General features: G+C 42.1%; 1 long non-coding RNA gene across 1 annotated transcript in view; it reads left to right on the top strand.

Annotated features, from left to right (window-relative positions):
- The window catches only part of LOC138852826 (uncharacterized), a 49,312-nt gene that overhangs the window by 842 nt on the left and 35,020 nt on the right, over positions 1 to 13,450 (top strand). The window lies entirely within an intron of this gene.

Raw genomic sequence — 13,450 nt, 5'->3', positions numbered from 1 at the left:
AGTATCTTTGGCAGGTTAAATCACAATCACCAGATGTAGACTAAACCAAATGTAAACTTTGCCAGATGGACTATTGTCACACCCTGCGTTAAAAACAACTCACTCAGAAATGTTCAAGAAATGGCTAAGTATTTTATCCACAGTGGTATATTACGGACCATTTTGGAGAAATACCCTGACTTTGCTAGCTGTAAATAAAGCATTACCACGTGTGTGTGTGTGTGTGTGTGTGTGTGTGTGTGTGTGTGTGTGTGTGTGTGTGTGTGTGTGTGTGTGTGTGTGTGTGTGTGTACTCACCTCACCTAATTCACCTAATTATGGTTGCAGGGGTCGAGACTCAGATCCTGGCCCCGCCTCTTCACCGACCGTTACTAGGTCCTCTCTCCCCCTGCTCCATGAGCTTTATCATACCTCGTCTTAAAACTATGTATAGTTCCTGCCTCGACTACATCGCTTGCCAGACTATTCCACTTCCTAATTACTCTATGACTGAAGAAATACTTCCTAACATCCCTTTGACTCATCTGTGTCTTCAGCTTCCAATTGTGACCCCTTGTTTCTGTGTCCCATCTCTGGAACATCCTGTCTCTGTCCACATTGTCTATTCCACGCAGTATTTTGTATGTCGTTATCATGTCTTCCCTGACCCTCCTGTCCTCCAGTGTTGTCAGACCAATTTCCCTTATTATTATTATTATTATTATTATTATTATTATTATTATTATTATTATTATTATTTTAATAAAAAAAAGCGCAAAGCCACAAGGGCTATACAGCGCCGATTTCCCTTAACCTTTCTTCATAGGACATTCCCCTTAGCTCTGGAACTATCCTTGTTGCAAACCTTTGCATTTTCTCTAATTTCTTCACGTGTTTGACCAGGTGTGGGTTCCAAACTGGTGCTGCGTACTCCAGTATGGGCCTGACGTACACAGTGTATAAAGTCTTGAACGATTCCTTACTGAGGTACCGGAACGCTATTCTCAGGTTTGCCAAGCGCCCATATGCCGCAGCAGTTATCTGGTTAATGTGTGCTTCTGGCGATGTACTCGGTATTATACTCACTCCTAGGTCTTTCTCCTTGAGTGAGGTTTGCAGCCTTTGGCCACCTAGCCTATACTCTGTCTGCAGTCTTCTTTGCCTTCCTCCAATCTTCATGACTTTGCATTTGGCAGGGTTAAATTCTAGGAGCCAATTTCTGGACCACACATCCAGCCTGTCCAGGTCCCTTTGTAGACCTGTCTGGTCTGCGTCTGATTTAATTCTCCTCATTAACTTCACGTCATCTCCAAACAGGGACACTTCTGAGTCTATCCCTTCCGTCATGTCGTTCACATATACCAAGAATAGCACTGGTCCCAGGGCTGACCCCTGTGGGACCCAGCTAGTCACTGGCGCCCACTGTGATACCTCATCACGGACCATGACTCGCTGTTGCCTTCCTGTTAGGTATTCTCTGATCCATTGCAGTGCCCTTCCTGTTATACGTGCCTGTTCCTCTAGCTTCTGTACTAATCTCTTGTGAGGAACTGTGTCGAAGGCCTTCTTGCAGTCCAAGAAAATGCAATCAACCCACCCCTCCCTCTGATTTCTTACTTCAGTTACCTTGTCATAAAACTCTAGTAGGTTTGTGACACAGGATTTGCCTTCCATGAATCCGTGCTGGCTGTCGTTTATAATCTTGTTCCGCTCCAGGTGCTCCACCACTCTCCTGATAATCTTTTCCAAGACTTTGCATACTATACATGTCAGTGACACTGGTCTATAATTTAGTGCTTCATTTCTGTCTCCCTTCTTAAAGATGGGAACTACATTTGCCTTCTCCCATACTTCAGGTAGTTGCCCAGTTTCAAGAGAAGTATTGAAGATTTTGGTTAGTGGCACACATAGTGTCCCTGTTCCCTCTCTAAGGACCCACAGAGAGATGTCCGGTCCCACCGCCTTTGAGGTATCAAGGTCACTTAGGAGCTTCTCCACCTCCTCCTCAGTTGTATGTAATTCATCCAACACTTGTTGGTATATCCCTTGTTGCTATATGCCACTTGTGGAAAATATTTTAAGTTTCCAAAGCTATAGTGCCTAATAGGTGTTTAATGTGTTGATATGGGTCAAAAAATGTATTTGAAAATGGAAGAGAACCAAGAGGTTACCTCTGTCCCTGCGCTGATGCAGGGGGGGAGGTTGAGATGGGGCATCGGTAGCAGGAGTGTTTTGAATGGAGTTAAGAGGCTGGGAAAGCATGGGACCAGGAAATTGGCATTCACAGCGGCCTAAGGATTAATATAGGCCTCACTTCATAATAGGAAGTGTCGTAACTGTTCCTGGTGAAGAGTGAGGGAACGTGATTTACGGGACCGCTGTAATAAGTGGTAAAATTAGTGAAAAATGGTAGAACCAGTGGTGACTGGTGCGACGCTATGGAGTGTGTCCAGGGGAAAATACCCGTGATTTAATCATCACTCATCGCTCTCAGATCTTAATGGAGTGACCTCTAAAGTGCATAATAATTATGAGACATTAAATCGTCCCTTGAATTGTAATGTAATCGGTGATAATAACACTAAGTTAAGAGAATGCTGAAGGGAAATAAGTCGCTGTTCTCCAAGTGAACACGTGTAGACCTCGTGGTTCCTGTCCCGAGGAGATTTTAGATTTAGATTTTGCCAGCGAAGTGGCTAGTTTATTGTGCACCCCATATCCATCCTGTGGACGGTAGCGCAAGAGCATATGGATACACAAAAGGCCTAGGAACTAGGCCCCAAAGGGTTAACAGGAATACATATGGATTTATATCTACATATCTATAGTTCACTTATCTGTTACAAGCAAATTTAGGAAATTTAGGAAATTAAGCAAATTTAGGAAATTTGCTTAGTATATCTGGTATCTTATTTTCATTCAATTCAATTCAGTTCAATTCAAAGTTTATTCTCTATAAGGATTACAATGCTGAGTTTACAGAATTTGGTTATTGTGTGGTTTACAGGTAGTAAAATAATGATTACAGAGTGTACCACTAGAACACCTAGCATGCCTAGGCATTTCGGGCAGACTTAGTTTAATTCTTAATTTTAAAATATTACAAATTATGAGGTAAGTTGGTATTATGGCTAAGTGACTAAATACTAGTTTGTGAGTTTAGCAATGTGAATGCTTTTCTTTTGGCACAGTACATAGTTTCAGTATTGGAGTATCACAAGATTCATTATTTTAAGATTGAGATTAATATTTCTGTTTATGGTCAAATGGGTGAGTGAGTGTAAATGTGAACCACCAGGTGGTATTTGTGTAGTTAGTTGATGGGGTGTATCAGGGAGATAAGATGTTTTCTAATGGTAGTTTTGAAGGTGATGAATGTGTCTGCAGTTCTAGAGTTCTCAGGTAGAGTGTTCCAGATTTTAGGGCCTTTGACATACATTGAATTTTTGTAAAGGTTTAGTCGGACACGGGGAATGTCGTAGAGATGTTTGTGTCTGGTGTTATGCCTATGGGTTCTGTCACAACTATCAAGAAAGCGTTTTGGTCAAGGTTGATATTGGAGTTTAAGGTCCTGTAGATGTAGATTGCACAGAGTAAGTGTGGATGTACTGAACAGGGAGTAAGTTTAGATCTATGAAGAGTGGGGGTGTGTGCTGCCAGGGATGGGGTTTAGTGATTATTCTTACTGCAGCTTTTTGTTGGGTTATTATTGGCTTTAGGTGTGTTGCTGCAGTTGATCCCCAAGCACAAATAGCATAGGTGAGGTATGGATAAATGAGTGGTATAGTGTGAGAAGGGCATTTTGCGGCACGTAGTATCGTATCTTGGAGAGGATCCCAACCGTTTTGGATACCTTTTTGGTTATGTGTTGAATATGGGTGCTGAAATTCAGGTTGTTGTCAAGGTATAGGCCTAGGAATTTGCCCTCATTATGTCTGGTAATTAGAGTGTTGTCAATCTTAATGTTAATTTGTGCATCTCCTGCTCTGCTACCAAACATTATATAGTAGGTTTTGTCAGTGTTAAGCGTAAGTTTATTGGCTGTCATCCAAGTCGATATTTTGATCAGCTCCTCAGGGTGGCAAGATTAGGGTGAGAGATGACATAAGTCGTGTCGTCAGCAAAGAGAATGGGTTTCAGGCATTGGGATACGTTTGGAAGATCATTATGTATATGAGGAAGAGCAGGGGACCAAGGACACTTCCCTGCGGAACTCCAGTATTAACTGGCCGTGTTGTTGATGCTGTGTCTTTAATGGTGACATACTGATACCTATTAGTAAGGTAAGATTTGAAATAAGCAAGCGCATGGCCTCTTATACCGTAATGGTCAAGTTTGTGGAGTAGGATGTCGTGGTCTACTGTGTCAAAAGCTTTTCTTACCTGGAGTTTACCTGGAGAGAGTTCCGGGGGTCAACGCTCCCGCGGCCCGGTCTGTGACCAGGCCTCCTGGTGGATCAGAGCCTGATCAACCAGGCTGTTGCTGCTGGCTGCACGCAAACCAACGTACGAGCCACAGCCCGGCTGATCCGGAACTGACTTTAGGTGCTTGTCCAGTGCCAGCTTGAAGACTGCCAGGGGTCTGTTGGTAATCCCCCTTATGTGTGCTGGGAGGCAGTTGAACAGTCTCGGGCCCCTGACACTTATTGTATGGTCTCTTAACGTGCTAGTGACACCCCTGCTTTTCATTGGGGGGATGGTGCATCGTCTGCCAAGTCTTTTGCTTTCGTAGTGAGTGATTTTCGTGTGCAAGTTCGGTACTAGCCCCTCTAGGATTTTCCAGGTGTATATAATCACGTATCTCTCCCTCCTGCGTTCCAGGGAATACAGGTATAGGAACCTCAAGCGCTCCCAATAATTGAGGTGTTTTATCTCCGTTATGCTCGCCGTGAAAGTTCTCTGTACATTTTCTAGGTCGGCAATTTCACCTGCCTTGAAAGGTGCTGTTAGTGTGCAGCAATATTCCAGCCTAGATAGAACAAGTGACCTGAAGAGTGTCATCATGGGCTTGGCCTCCCTAGTTTTGAAGGTTCTCATTATGTCATCTCTCACCCTAATCTTGCCACCCTTAACACCATTGTGAATGAGGAGCTGATTAAAATATCGACTTGGATGACAGCCAATAAACTTATGCCTAACACTGACAAAACTTACTATATTATGTTTGGTAGCAGAGCAGGAGATGCACAAATTAACATTAAGATTGACAACACTCTAATTACCAGAAATAATGGAGGAAAATTCTTAGGCTTATACCTTGACAATAACCTGAATTTCAGCACCCATATCCAGCATATAGCCAAAAAAGTATCCAAAACGGTTGGGATCCTCTCCAAGATACGATACTACGTGCCGCAAAATGCCCTTCTCACACTATACCACTCACTTATTTATCCATACCTCACCTATGCTATTTGTGCTTGGGGATCAACTGCAGCAACACACCTAAAGCCAATAATAACCCAACAAAAAGCTGCAGTAAGAATAATCACTAAATCCCATCCCTGGCAGCACACCCCCCCACTCTTCAAAGATCTAAACTTACTCCCAGTTCAGTACATCCACACTTACTACTGTGCAATCTATATCTACAGGGCCTTAAACTCTAATATCAACCTTGACCTAAAACGCTTTCTTGATAGTTGTGACAGAAGCCACAGGCATAACACCAGAAACAAACATCTCTACGACATTCCCCGTGTCCGACTAAACCTTTACAAAAATTCAATGTATGTCAAAGGCCCTAAAATCTGGAATACCCTACCTGAGAACTCTAGAACTGCAGACACATTCATCATCTTCAAAACTACCATTAGAAAACATCTTATCTCCCTGATACACCCCGTCAACTAACTTCACGAATACCACCTGGTGGTTCACACTTACAATCGCTCACTCATTTGACCATAAACAGAAATATTAATCTCAGTCTTAAAATAATGAATCCTGTGATACTCCAATACTGAAACTATATACTGTGCCAAAACAAAAGCATTCACATTGCTAAACTCACAAAATAGTATTTAGTCACTTAGCCATAATACCAACTTACCTCATAATTTGTAATATTTTACATTTAAGAATAAAACTAAGTATGCCCGAAATGCCTAGCCATGCTAAGCGTTCTAGTGGTACACTCTGTAATCTCAATTTTACTACATGTAAAGCAAACAATAACCAAATTTCTGTAAACTCAGCATTGTAATCCTTATAGAGAATAAACTTTGAATTTGAATTTGAATTTGAATCCATCCTGTCATTTTTCTAGCAGATGCGATTGATACAATGTTATGGTCCTTGAAGGTGAGATCCTCCGACATGATCACTCCCAGGTCTTTGACGTTGGTGTTTCGCTCTATTTTGTGGCCAGAATTTGTTTTGTACTCTGATGAAGATTTAATTTCCTCATGTTTACCATATCTGAGTAATTGAAATTTCTCATCGTTGAACTTCATATTGTTTTCTGCAGCCCACTGAAAGATTTGGTTGATGTCCGCCTGGAGCTTTGCAGTGTCTGCAATGGAAGACACTGTCATGCAGATTCGGGTGTCATCTGCAAAGGAAGACACGGTGCTGTGGCTGACATCCTTGTCTATGTCGGATATGAGGATGAGGAACAAGATGGGAGCGAGTACTGTGCCTTGTGGAACAGAGCTTTTCACCGTAGCTGCCTCGGACTTTACTCTGTTGACGACTACTCTCTGTGTTCTGTTAGTGAGGAAATTATAGATCCATCGACCGACTTTTCCTGTTATTCCTTTAGCACGCATTTTGTGCGCTATTACACCATGGTCACACTTGTCGAAGGCTTTTGCAAAGTCTGTATATATTACATCTGCATTCTTTTTATCTTCTAGTGCATTTAGGACCTTGTCGTAGTGATCCAATAGTTGAGACAGACAGGAGCGACCTGTTCTAAACCCATGTTGCCCTGGGTTGTGTAACTGATGGGTTTCTAGATGGGTGGTGATCTTGCTTCTTAGGACCCTTTCAAAGATTTTTATGATATGGGATGTTAGTGCTATTGGTCTGTAGTTCTTTGCTGTTGCTTTACTGCCCCCTTTGTGGAGTGGGGCTATGTCTGTTGTTTTTAGTAACTGTGGGACGACCCCCGTGTCCATGCTCCCTCTCCATAGGATGGAAAAGGCTCGTGATAGGGGCTTCTTGCAGTTCTTGATGAACACAGAGTTCCACGAGTCTGGCCCTGGGGCAGAGCGCATGGGCATGTCATTTATCGCCTGTTCGAAGTCATTTGGCGTCAGGATAACATCGGATAGGCTTGTGTTAATCAAATTTTGTGGCTCTCTCATAAAAAATTCATTTTGATCTTCGACTCTCAGTCTGGTTAGCGGCTCGCTAAAAACTGAGTCATATTGGGACTTGAGTAGCTCACTCATTTCCTTGCTGTCATCTGTGTAGGACCCATCTTGTTTAAGTAGGGGCCCAATACTGGACGTTGTTCTCGATTTTGATTTGGCATAGGAGAAGAAATACTTTGGGTTTCTTTCGATTTCATTTATGGCTTTTAGTTCTTCCCGCGATTTTTGACTCCTAAAGGATTCTTTTAGCTTAAGTTCGATGCTTGCTATTTCTCTGACCAGTGTCTCCCTACACATTTCAGATATATTGACCTCTTTTAGCCGCTCTGTTATTCTTTTCCGTCGCCTGTAAAGGGAGCGCCTGTCTATTTCTGTTTTACATCTACTCCTCCTTTTTCTTAGAGGAATAAGCCTTGTGCATACATCGAGTGCCACCGAGTTAATCTGTTCTAGGCATAAGTTGGGGTCTGTGTTGCTTAGTATATCTTCCCAGCTTATATCGGTTAGGACTTGGTTTACTTGGTCCCACTTTATGTTTTTGTTATTGAAGTTGAATTTGGTGAATGCTCCCTCGTGACTAATCTCATTATGTCGGTCTGGGGCTCCGCGCATACATGACTGAACCTCAATTATGTTGTGATCTGAGTATATTGTTTTTGATATGGTGACATTTCTTATCAGATCATCATTGTTAGTGAAGATGAGGTCTAGTGTATTCTCCAGTCTAGTAGGCTCTATTATTTGCTGGTTTAAATTGAATTTTGTGCAGAGATTTAAAAGCTCGCGTGAGTGTGAGTTTTCATCAGAGCTGCCTCCTGGTGTTATTACTGCAACAATATTATTTGCTATATTCCTCCATTTTAGGTGCCTTAAGTTGAAATCCCCCAGGAGCAAGATGTTGGGTGCAGGAGCTGGAAGGTTTTCCAGACAGTGGTCAATTTTTAACAGCTGTTCCTGGAATTGCTGGGATGTTGCATCTGGAGGCTTGTAGACTACCACAATGACTAGGTTTTGGTTCTCGACCTTTACTGCTAAAACTTCCACTACATCATTTGAGGCATTTAGCAGTTCTGTGCAAACAAGTGACTGCAATGTACAGGCCAACCCCCCCCCCCCTTTTGCCTGTTCACTCTGTCACATCTGTATAGGTTGTAACCTGGGATCCATATTTCGTTGTCCAAGTGATCCTTTATGTGGGTCTCAGTGAAAGCCGCGAACATTGCCTTTGCCTCTGCAAGCAGTCCACGGATGAAAGGTATTTTGTTGTTTGTTGCTGGCTTTAGACCCTGTATATTTGCAAAGAAGAATGTTATCGGACTCATGGTATTGTTGGTACTGGGGGGAGGGATTTTTTTTCCGGCATTAGTATCTGTATCTGTTGGTTTGGAGTGGAGGCCATCGACTGTGGTTCCACTCCAGGAATGACTGGATTTGGTGTACGATTTCTGCCATTTCCTGCCAGTTTTTTTTTCCTTCCTGGCACTAAAAAACCTCTCCCTCTTGAGTGGCTGTGGCTACCCAGGTTTTCCCATGGCCTGGATGTTTTGTATCTTTTTGTCCCCTTTAGATGGTATGCCTGGCAATTTAAGTTATAGCACAGTCTTTCCTGTACTGAAGAGGTAGACAGTTCAGGGTGAAAAAGCTTACAGGAAGGGAGTTTGCATTTTCCTGTTGTCATATGGGCATGGCATTTTCTAGGGTGGTCATAGTTGCACGTCCCATCTGTTTTTCCAGATTTCCCATGCCAACAGATACCGAGTGCATAGTATGTGCACAGGCTTGGTTTCCGTTTGCCTTGGGTTTCTGTGACTGTATTCCCTGTTGGTGCATGTTTCCCTGTCTTACTTCTATCCTCCCTAGCACCAACAATGGAGCCCCCACCAGTTGTTTTTGGTAATATATCCTCACTATTGCTAGTGGAGTCCTCTTGTTTGCTATTTCCTGCGGTATTTCTAGTTTGCAATATTGGTTTTATCTTATCTTTGACTACACTTGTTTCCCTACTATGGCTCCTGTCCCCTATGAGGTCATTTATATGTATTCCTTCCTGCGTATAATTCCCGACTACCTGGACAAAATCTCCAGCTTCACCATTACTGTCTCCCAGGACAGCATCTCCAGCTTCCCCATTACTGTCTCCCAGGACAGCATCTCCAGCTTCACCATTACTGTCTCCCAGGACAGCACCTCCAGCTTCACCATTACTGTCTCCCAGGACAGCACCTCCAGCTTCACCATTACTGTCTCCCAGGACAGCACTATCAGCCCCCCATTTACTGACTACCAGGACATCATCTCCAGCCTTACAGTTTCTGACTACATGGCCAGTATCAAGGGCAGTACCATTCAGCCCAGACTTTTTATGTTCCCATCTGTTGTAGAAAGCTTCCAGGTTTTCTATGAAAGCAGCTTTGATGTTGACCTCTTTTAATACCCTTGTGATTTTAGTCCACAGATTTATCTCATTTGGGCATACCCAAAAACACTTCCCTGTTTTAATACTGCTTGTAGCTAGTTCTTGAATATCTGCACAAGGGGCGTGACACCAATTTCCACAAAAATGACAATTTATGCATGTGGAAGCCCGTTTGTTTGACTGACCACAGACTACACACAGCTTCATAATGATTTGAATGGTTGATTTACTGCAATTCTACTAGCAACCTCTTGAATATTCTATTAATAACCTGCTAGGTAGTGCACAACGAAACCGTTTGAAACCAGTCCAGGGTTCGGACCAGTCAAGGGTTCGGACCAGTCAAGGGGACCAGTCAAGGGTTCGGACCAGTCTATCTGATCTGATCAGTGGGTCACTTATTTAAACCATACTGGTCGGTGATTTGAGCTAACACATGAAGGATCTACTGGAAATTATCTACCCGAGTAATATGTGATTTGATTGATACAAAAGTATAACTTGCGTGTTGAAGAGCCGGTGACTGCTGGCAACTCCTACAGTGACGCACGGTCGACCTCAACCCTTGTTTATCAATCGCTGTATCTAGCTTTTCTATTTTTTTTTTCGTCTCCACCACAATAAATGCTATATTATCACTATAGTTGACTGGTGCAAATTTTGGAGGAAGGACGCTTTTTCTGGAGTAATAATTGCTTCTCGTTGTGTATATTGCGACCGCTGGTAACTACAGGTTATATGAAATTCACAGTATATGTCTGGTATTTCAAGAAAAAAGAAACTAATGACAGTCACTCCACTCCACTAAGTACCATTATAATACTGGTTAGTTGCTACTACAACACTGTATTCTGCTATTCACTGGTATCACTAAAAATCAATAATAAAATCACTAAAAAATCAATAAAATCAATAAAAATTCCTAGTGGATATTCCTTATTTTCCAATGCTGTGTAAAGCAGACCTAGCATTTTTATGATTGCATCATTAGTGCTTTTATTTTTCCTGAATCCAAATTGGCAGGGGTTGAGTATGTTTTGTGCCGTTATAAATGAATATAGTCTCCTGTGCACAAGTTTCTCAAAGATTTTGGATAGCAATGGTAAGTTTGATATTGGCCTAAAGTTGTTTAAGTCTGTAGGGTCACCACCTTTATGTATTGGTGTAACCCTTGCCATCTTGAGTAGTTTCGGGAAGGTGCTAGTTTTTAGTGACTTGTTCAAATTCAATTCAAATTCAAAGTTTATTCTCTATAAGGATTACAATGCTGAGTTTACAGCAATTTGGTTATTGTTTGGTTTACATGTAGTAAAATTGTGATTACAGAGTGTACCACTAGAACGCTTAGCATGGCTAGGCATTTCGGGCATACTTAGTTTTATTCTTAATCGTAAAATATTACAAATTATGAGGTAAGTTGGTATTATGGCTAAGTGACTAAATACTAGTTTTGAGTTTAGCAATGTGAATGCTTTTGTTTTGGCACAGTATATAGTTTCAGTATTGGAGTATCACAGGATTCATTATTTTAAGACTGAGATTAATATTTCTGTTTATGGTCAAATGAGTGAGCGAGTGTAAGTGTGAACCACCAGGTGGTATTCGTGTAGTTAGTTGACGGGGTGTATCAGGGAGATAAGATGTTTTCTAATGGTAGTTTTGAAGGTGATGAAGGTGTCTGCAGTTCTAGAGTTCTCAGGTAGGGTATTCCAGATTTTAGGGCCTTTGACATACATTGAATTTTTGTAAAGGTTTAGTCGGACACGGGGAATGTCGTAGAGATGTTTGTTTCTGGTGTTATGCCTGTGGGTTCTGTCACAACTATCAAGAAAGCATTTTAGGTCAAGGTTGATATTAGAGTTTAAGGCCCTGTAGATATAGATTGCACAGTAGTAAGTGTGGATGTACTGAACTGGGAGTAAGTTTAGATCTTTGAAGAGTGGGGGGGGGGTGTGCTGCCAGGGATGGGATTTAGTGATTATTCTTACTGCAGCTTTTTGTTGGGTTATTATTGGCTTTAGGTGTGTTGCTGCAGTTGATCCCCAAGCACAAATAGCATAGGTGAGGTATGGATAAATAAGTGAGTGGTATAGTGTGAGAAGGGCATTTTGCGGCACGTAGTATCGTATCTTGGAGAGGATCCCAACCGTTTTGGATACTTTTTTGGCTATATGCTGGATATGGGTGCTGAAATTCAGGTTGTTGTCAAGGTATAAGCCTAGAAATTTTCCCCCATTATTTCTGGTAATTAGAGTGTTGTTCTCTTCCACATGGATAAATTGTCATTTTTGTGGAAATTGGTGTCACGCCCCTTGTGCAGATATCCAAGAACTAGCTACAAGCAGTATTAAAACAGGGAAGTGTTTTTGGGTATGCCCAAATGAGGAAAATCTGTGGACTAAAATCACAAGGGTATTAAAAGAGGATAACATCAAAGCTGCTTTCATAGACAACCTGGAAGCTTTCTACAACAGATGGGAACATAAAAAGTCTGGGCTGAATGGTACTGCCCTTGATACTGGCCATGTAGTCAGAAACTGTAAGGCTGGAGGTAATGTCCTGGTAGTCAGTAAATATGGGGCTGATAGTGCTGTCCTGGGAGATAGTAATGGTGAAGCTGGAGGTGCTGTCCTGGGAGACAGTAATGGTGAAGCTGGAGGTGCTGTCCTAGGAGACAGTAATGGTGAAGCTGGAGGTGCTGTCCTGGGAGACAGTAATGGTGAAGCTGGAGGTGCTGTCCTGGGAGACAGTAATGGTGAAGCTGGAGGTGCTGTCCTGGGAGACAGTAATGGTGAAGCTGGAGATTTTGTCCAGGTAGTCGGGAATTATACGCAGGAAGGAATACATATAAATGACCTCATAGGGGACAGGAGCCGTAGTGGGGAAACAAGTGTAGTCAAAGATAAGATAAAACCAATATTGCAAACTAGAAATACCACAGGAAATAGCAAACAAGAGGACTCCACTAGCAATAGTGAGGATATATTACCAAAAACAACTGGTGGGAGCTCCATTGTTGGTGCTAGGGAGGATAGGAATAAGACAGGGAAACATGCACCAACAGGGAATACAGTCACAGAAACCCAAGGCAAACGGAAACCAAGCCTGTGCACATACTATGCACTTGGTATCTGCAGTTAGTTAGTTTAATATGTTTATTATGCACCCCATACCCATCCTGTGGGCGGTAGTCAAAAGATTACAGAGGTACATAATTGGTCCAGGGACTGGACTCCAAAGTTTTGATAGCTGAGCAAGTTACAGAGGTAATGATCTCACAATTTACAAAGGTAATGAACTCACAATTTACAAAGGTAATGAACTCACAATTTACAAAGGTAATGAACTCCAGGTAGGTCTGGTCACAATCATGACAAGTTACAAAGGTATTTACATATTACAGAGGTACGTAATGGGTCCAGGGACTGGGCCCCCAAAGTTTTGATAGCTGAACTAGGTACAAGGTAATGAACTCACAAGTTACAAAGGTAATGAATTCTGTAGAATGGTTACTTACGTTTATACATGCTACAATCATGAACAAATTATAGAGTAATGAGCAATTCACACTTCCACACCCGGTCACAACTGTAATGAGTTAGTGTGGAAGTGTGAATTGCTCATTACTCTATAATTTGTTCATGATTGTAGCATGTATAAACGCAAGTAACCATTCTACAGAATTCATTACCTTTGTAACTTGTGCAGACATGGGAAATCTGGAAAAACAGACGGGA

Source organism: Cherax quadricarinatus, chromosome 17 (assembly GCF_038502225.1).
Source record: "Cherax quadricarinatus isolate ZL_2023a chromosome 17, ASM3850222v1, whole genome shotgun sequence".
In the NCBI taxonomy this organism is placed as follows: Eukaryota; Metazoa; Arthropoda; class Malacostraca; order Decapoda; family Parastacidae; genus Cherax; species Cherax quadricarinatus.
Note: the sequence above shows the minus strand (reverse complement) of the source record. Positions and strands in the feature narration are given on the sequence as shown.